A 5,000-nucleotide genomic window follows, 5' to 3' on the forward strand; every position below is an offset into this window, starting at 1 on the left:
CTGGAAACAAAAGTCACCTCAGACTAATAAGCAAAAGCTTCATATTATTAATCTTAGGAAAAAAAGTAGGCTGACAGAGGTGGGATTCGAACCCACGCCCCCGAAGAGACTGGTGCCTTAAACCAGCGCCATAGACCACTCGGCCACTCTACCTGGAAACAAAAGTCACCTCAGACAAATAAGAAAAAGCTTCATACTATTAATCTTAGGAAACAAAGTAGGCTGACAGAGGTGGGATTCGAACCCACGGCCCCGAATAAACTGGTTCCTTAAACCAGCGCCTTAGACCACTCGGCCACTCTACCTGGAAACAAAAGTCACCTCAGACTAATAAGCAAAAGCTTCATATCATTAATCCTAGAAAACAAAATAGGCTGATAGATGTGGGATTGGAACCCACGCCCCCGAAGAGACTGGTGCCTTAAACCAGCGCCATAGACCACTCGGCCACTCTACCTGGGAACAAAAGTCACCTCAGACTAATAAGCAAAAGCTTCATATTATTAATCCTAGAAAACAAAATAGGCTGATAGATGTGGGATTGGAACCCACGCCCCCGAAGAGATTGGTGCCTTAAACCAGCGCCTTAGACCACTCGGCCAATCTACCTGGAAACGAAAGTCACCTCAGACTAATAAGCAAGAACTTCATATTATTAATCTTAGGAAACAAAGTAGGCTGACAGATGTGGGATTCGAACCCACTACCCCGAATAAACTGGTGCCTTAAACCAGCGCCTTAGACCAGTCCACTCGGCCACTCTACCTGGAAACAAAAGTCACCTCAGACTACTAAGCAAAAGCTTCATATTATTAATCCTAGAAAACAAAATAGGCTGATAGACGTGGGATTCGAACCCACGCCCCCGAAGAGACTGGTGCCTTAAATCAGCGCCTTAGACCACTCGGCCACTCTTCCTGGAAACTTAAGTCACCTCAGACTAATAAGCAAAAGCTTCATATTATTAATCCTAGGAAACAAAGTAGGCTTATAGATGTGGGATGCGAACCCACGCCCCGAAGGGAATGGTGCCTTAAACCAGCGGCCTGGACCACTTGGCCACTCTACCTGGAAACAAAAGTCACCTCAGACTAATAAGCAAAAGCTTCATATTATTAATCTTAGGAAACAGAGTAGGCTGACAGATGTGGGATTCGAACCCACTACCCCGAATAAACTGGTGCCTTAAACCAGCGGCTTAGACCACTCCACTCGGCCACTCTACCTGGAAACAAAAGTCAACTCAGACTAATAAGCAAGAGCTTCATATTATTAATCTTAGGAAACAAAGTAGGCTGACAGATGTGGGATTCGAACCCACTACCCCGAATAAACTGTTGCCTTAAACCAGCGCCTTAGACCACTCCACTCGGCCACTCTACCAGGAAACAAAAGTCACCTCAGACTAATAAGCAAAAGCTTCATATTATTAATCCTAGAAAACAAAATAGGCTGATAGATTTGGGATTCGAGCCCACGCCCCCGAATAGACTGGTGCCTTAAACCCGCGCCTTAGACCACTCGGCCACTCTACCTGGAAACAAAAGTCACCTCAGACTACTAAGCAAAAGCTTCATATTATTAATCCTAGAAAACAGAATAGGCTGATAGACGTGGGATTCGAACCCACGCCCCCGAAGAGACTGGTGCCTTAAACCAGCGCCTTAGACCACTCGGCCACTCTTCCTGGAATCTTAAGTCACCTCAGACTAATAAGCAAAAGCTTCATATTATTAATCCTAGGAAACAAAGTAGGCTTATAGATGTGGGATGCGAACCCACGCCCCGAAGGGAATGGTGCCTTAAACCAGCGCCCTGGACCACTCGGCCACTCTACCTGGAAACAAAAGTCACGTCAGACTAATAAGCAAAGGCTTCATATTATTAATCCTAGGAAACAAAGTAGGCTTATAGATGTGGGATGCGGACCCACGCCCCGAAGGGAATAATGCCTTAAACCAGCGCCTTGGACCACTTGGCCACTCTACCCGAAAGCAAAAGTAAACTCAGTCTATTTAGCAAAAGCTTCATATTATTAATCGTAGAAAACAAACTCTGCTGATAGAGGTGGGATTCGAACCCACGCCCCCGAATAGACTGGTGCCTTAAACCAGCGTCTTAGACCACTCGGCCACTCTACCTGGAAACAAAAGTCACCTCAGACTAATAAGAAAAAGCTTCATACTATTAATCTTAGGAAACAAAGTAGGCTGACAGAGGTGGGATTCGAACCCACGGCCCCGAATAAACTGGTGCCTTAAACCAGCGCCTTAGACCACTCGGCCACTCTACCTGGAAACAAAAGTCACCTCAGACTAATAAGCAAGAGCTTCATATTATTAATCTTAGGAAACAAAGTAGGCTGACAGGTGTGGGATTCGAACCCACTACCCCGAATAAACCAGCGCCTTAGACCACTCCACTCGGCCACTCTACCTGGAAACAAAAGTCACCTCAGACTAATAAGCAAAAGCTTCATATTATTAATCCTAGAAAACAAAATAGGCTGATAGATGTGGGATTGGAACCCACGCCCCCGAAGAGACTGGTGCCTTAAACCAGCGCCTTAGACCACTCGGCCAATCTACCTGGAAACGAAATTCACCTCAGACTAATAAGCAAAAGCTTCATATTATTAATCCTAGGAAATAAAGTAGGCTTATAGATGTGGGATGCGAACCCACGCCCCCGAATACACTGGTGCCTTAAACCAGCGTCTTAGACCACTCGGCCACTCTACCTGGAAACAAAAGTCACCTCAGACAAATAAGAAAAAGCTTCATACTATTAATCTTAGGAAACAAAGTAGAATGACAGAGGTGGGATTCGAACCCACGGCCCCGAATAAACTGGTTCCTTAAACCAGCGCCTTAGACCACTCGGCCACTCTACCTGGAAACAAAAGTCACCTCAGACTAATAAGCAAAAGCTTCATATCATTAATCCTAGAAAACAAAATAGGCTGATAGATGTGGGATTGGAACCCACGCCCCCTAAGAGACTGGTGCCTTAAACCAGCGCCATAGACCACTCGGCCACTCTACCTGGAAATAAAAGTCACCTCAGACTAATAAGCAAAAGCTTCATATTATTAATCCTAGAAAACAAAATAGGCTGATAGATGTGGGATTGGAACCCACGCCCCCGAAGAGATTGGTGCCTTAAACCAGCGCCTTAGACCACTCGGCCAATCTACCTGGAAACGAAAGTCACCTCAGACTAATAAGCAAGAACTTCATATTATTAATCTTAGGAAACAAAGTAGGCTGACAGATGTGGGATTCGAACCCACTACCCCGAATAAACTGGTGCCTTAAACCAGCGCCTTAGACCAGTCCACTCGGCCACTCTACCTGGAAACGAAAGTCACCTCAGACTACTAAGCAAAAGCTTCATATTATTAATCCTAGAAAATAAAATAGGCTGATAGACGTGGGATTCGAACCCACGCCCCCGAAGAGACTGGTGCCTTAAACCAGCGCCTTAGACCACTCGGCCACTCTTCCTGGAAACTTAAGTCACCTCAGACTAATAAGCAAAAGCTTCATATTATTAATCCTAGGAAACAAAGTAGGCTTATAGATGTGGGATGCGAACCCACGCCCCGAAGGGAATGGTGCCTTAAACCAGCGGCCTGGACCACTTGGCCACTCTACCTGGAAACAAAAGTCACCTCAGACTAATAAGCAAAAGCTTCATATTATTAATCTTAGGAAACAGAGTAGGCTGACAGAGGTGGGATTCGAACCCACGGCCCCGAATAAACTCGCGCCTTAAACCAGCGCCTTAGACCACTCGGCCACTCTACCTGGAAACAAAAGTCACCTCAGACTAATAAGCAAAAGCTTCATATTATTAATCCTAGAAAACAAAATAGGCTGATAGATGTGGGATTGGTACCCACGCCCCCGAAGAGACTGGTGCCTTAAGCCAGCGCCTAAGACCACTCGGCCAATCTACCTGGAAACGAAAGTCACCTCAGACTAATAAGCAAGAGCTTCATATTATTAATCCTAGAAAACAAAATAGGCTGATAGATGTGGGATTCGTGCCCACGCCCCCGAATAGACTGGTGCCTTAAGCCCGCGCCTTAGACCACTCGGCCACTCTACCTGGAAACAAAAGTCACCCCAGACTACTAAGCAAAAGCTTCATATTATTAATCCTAGAAAACAAAATAGGCTGATAGACGTGGGATTCGAACCCACGCCCCCGAAGAGACTGGTGCCTTAAACCAGCGCCTTAGACCACTCGGCCACTCTTCCTGGAAACTTAAGTCACCTCAGACTAATAAGCAAAAGCTTCATATTATTAATCCTAGGAAACAAAGTAGGCTTATAGATGTGGGATGCGAACCCACGCCCCCGAATAGACTGGTGCCTTAAACCAGCGTCTTAGACCACTCGGCCACTCTACCTGGAAACAAAAGTCACCTCAGACAAATAAGAAAAAGCTTCATACTATTAATCTTAGGAAACAAAGTAGGCTGACAGAGGTGGGATTCGAACCCACGGCCCCGAATAAACTGGTTCCTTAAACCAGCGCCTTAGACCACTCGGCCACTCTACCTGGAAACAAAAGTCACCTCAGACTAATAAGCAAAAGCTTCATATCATTAATCCTAGAAAACAAAATAGGCTGATAGATGTGGGATTGGAACCCACGCCCCCGAAGAGACTGGTGCCTTAAACCAGCGCCATAGACCACTCGGCCACTCTACCTGGAAACAAAAGTCACCTCAGACTAATAAGCAAAAGCTTCATATTATTAATCCTAGAAAACAAAATAGGCTGATAGATGTGGGATTGGAACCCACGCCCCCGAAGAGACTGGTGCCTTAAACCAGCGCCTTAGACCACTCGGCCAATCTACCTGGAAACTAAAGTCACCTCAGACTAATAAGCAAGAACTTCATATTATTAATCTTAGGAAACAAAGTAGGCTGACTGATGTGGGATTCGAACCCACTACCCCGAATAAACTGGTGCCTTAAACCAGCG

General features: G+C 45.7%; 14 non-coding genes across 14 annotated transcripts; all 14 read right to left on the reverse strand.

Moving 5' to 3' along the window:
- Nucleotides 1–71: 71 nt before the first annotated feature.
- Nucleotides 72–153, reverse strand: TRNAL-AAG (transfer RNA leucine (anticodon AAG)). The gene has a single exon. It is a non-coding gene; the product is annotated as a tRNA-Leu (tRNA).
- Nucleotides 154–223: 70 nt separating this feature from the next.
- Nucleotides 224–305, reverse strand: TRNAL-AAG (transfer RNA leucine (anticodon AAG)). The gene has a single exon. It is a non-coding gene; the product is annotated as a tRNA-Leu (tRNA).
- A 222-nt stretch (nucleotides 306–527) lies between these two features.
- Nucleotides 528–609, reverse strand: TRNAL-AAG (transfer RNA leucine (anticodon AAG)). The gene has a single exon. It is a non-coding gene; the product is annotated as a tRNA-Leu (tRNA).
- A 996-nt stretch (nucleotides 610–1,605) lies between these two features.
- TRNAL-AAG (transfer RNA leucine (anticodon AAG)) lies at nucleotides 1,606–1,687 on the reverse strand. The gene has a single exon. It is a non-coding gene; the product is annotated as a tRNA-Leu (tRNA).
- A 372-nt stretch (nucleotides 1,688–2,059) lies between these two features.
- TRNAL-AAG (transfer RNA leucine (anticodon AAG)) lies at nucleotides 2,060–2,141 on the reverse strand. The gene has a single exon. It is a non-coding gene; the product is annotated as a tRNA-Leu (tRNA).
- Nucleotides 2,142–2,211: 70 nt separating this feature from the next.
- TRNAL-AAG (transfer RNA leucine (anticodon AAG)) lies at nucleotides 2,212–2,293 on the reverse strand. Its single transcript has one exon. It is a non-coding gene; the product is annotated as a tRNA-Leu (tRNA).
- A 214-nt stretch (nucleotides 2,294–2,507) lies between these two features.
- Nucleotides 2,508–2,589, reverse strand: TRNAL-AAG (transfer RNA leucine (anticodon AAG)). Its single transcript has one exon. It is a non-coding gene; the product is annotated as a tRNA-Leu (tRNA).
- A 222-nt stretch (nucleotides 2,590–2,811) lies between these two features.
- Nucleotides 2,812–2,893, reverse strand: TRNAL-AAG (transfer RNA leucine (anticodon AAG)). The gene has a single exon. It is a non-coding gene; the product is annotated as a tRNA-Leu (tRNA).
- Nucleotides 2,894–3,115: 222 nt separating this feature from the next.
- TRNAL-AAG (transfer RNA leucine (anticodon AAG)) lies at nucleotides 3,116–3,197 on the reverse strand. Its single transcript has one exon. It is a non-coding gene; the product is annotated as a tRNA-Leu (tRNA).
- A 227-nt stretch (nucleotides 3,198–3,424) lies between these two features.
- TRNAL-AAG (transfer RNA leucine (anticodon AAG)) lies at nucleotides 3,425–3,506 on the reverse strand. The gene has a single exon. It is a non-coding gene; the product is annotated as a tRNA-Leu (tRNA).
- Nucleotides 3,507–3,727: 221 nt separating this feature from the next.
- TRNAL-AAG (transfer RNA leucine (anticodon AAG)) lies at nucleotides 3,728–3,809 on the reverse strand. Its single transcript has one exon. It is a non-coding gene; the product is annotated as a tRNA-Leu (tRNA).
- A 374-nt stretch (nucleotides 3,810–4,183) lies between these two features.
- On the reverse strand, nucleotides 4,184–4,265 carry TRNAL-AAG (transfer RNA leucine (anticodon AAG)). The gene has a single exon. It is a non-coding gene; the product is annotated as a tRNA-Leu (tRNA).
- A 222-nt stretch (nucleotides 4,266–4,487) lies between these two features.
- On the reverse strand, nucleotides 4,488–4,569 carry TRNAL-AAG (transfer RNA leucine (anticodon AAG)). Its single transcript has one exon. It is a non-coding gene; the product is annotated as a tRNA-Leu (tRNA).
- Nucleotides 4,570–4,791: 222 nt separating this feature from the next.
- On the reverse strand, nucleotides 4,792–4,873 carry TRNAL-AAG (transfer RNA leucine (anticodon AAG)). The gene has a single exon. It is a non-coding gene; the product is annotated as a tRNA-Leu (tRNA).
- Nucleotides 4,874–5,000: the final 127 nt, after the last annotated feature.

Source organism: Phalangium opilio, unplaced genomic scaffold (assembly GCF_054372755.1).
Source record: "Phalangium opilio isolate 3A_F unplaced genomic scaffold, DU_Popi_V2 ptg000061l_1, whole genome shotgun sequence".
Classification (NCBI taxonomy): Eukaryota; Metazoa; Arthropoda; class Arachnida; order Opiliones; family Phalangiidae; genus Phalangium; species Phalangium opilio.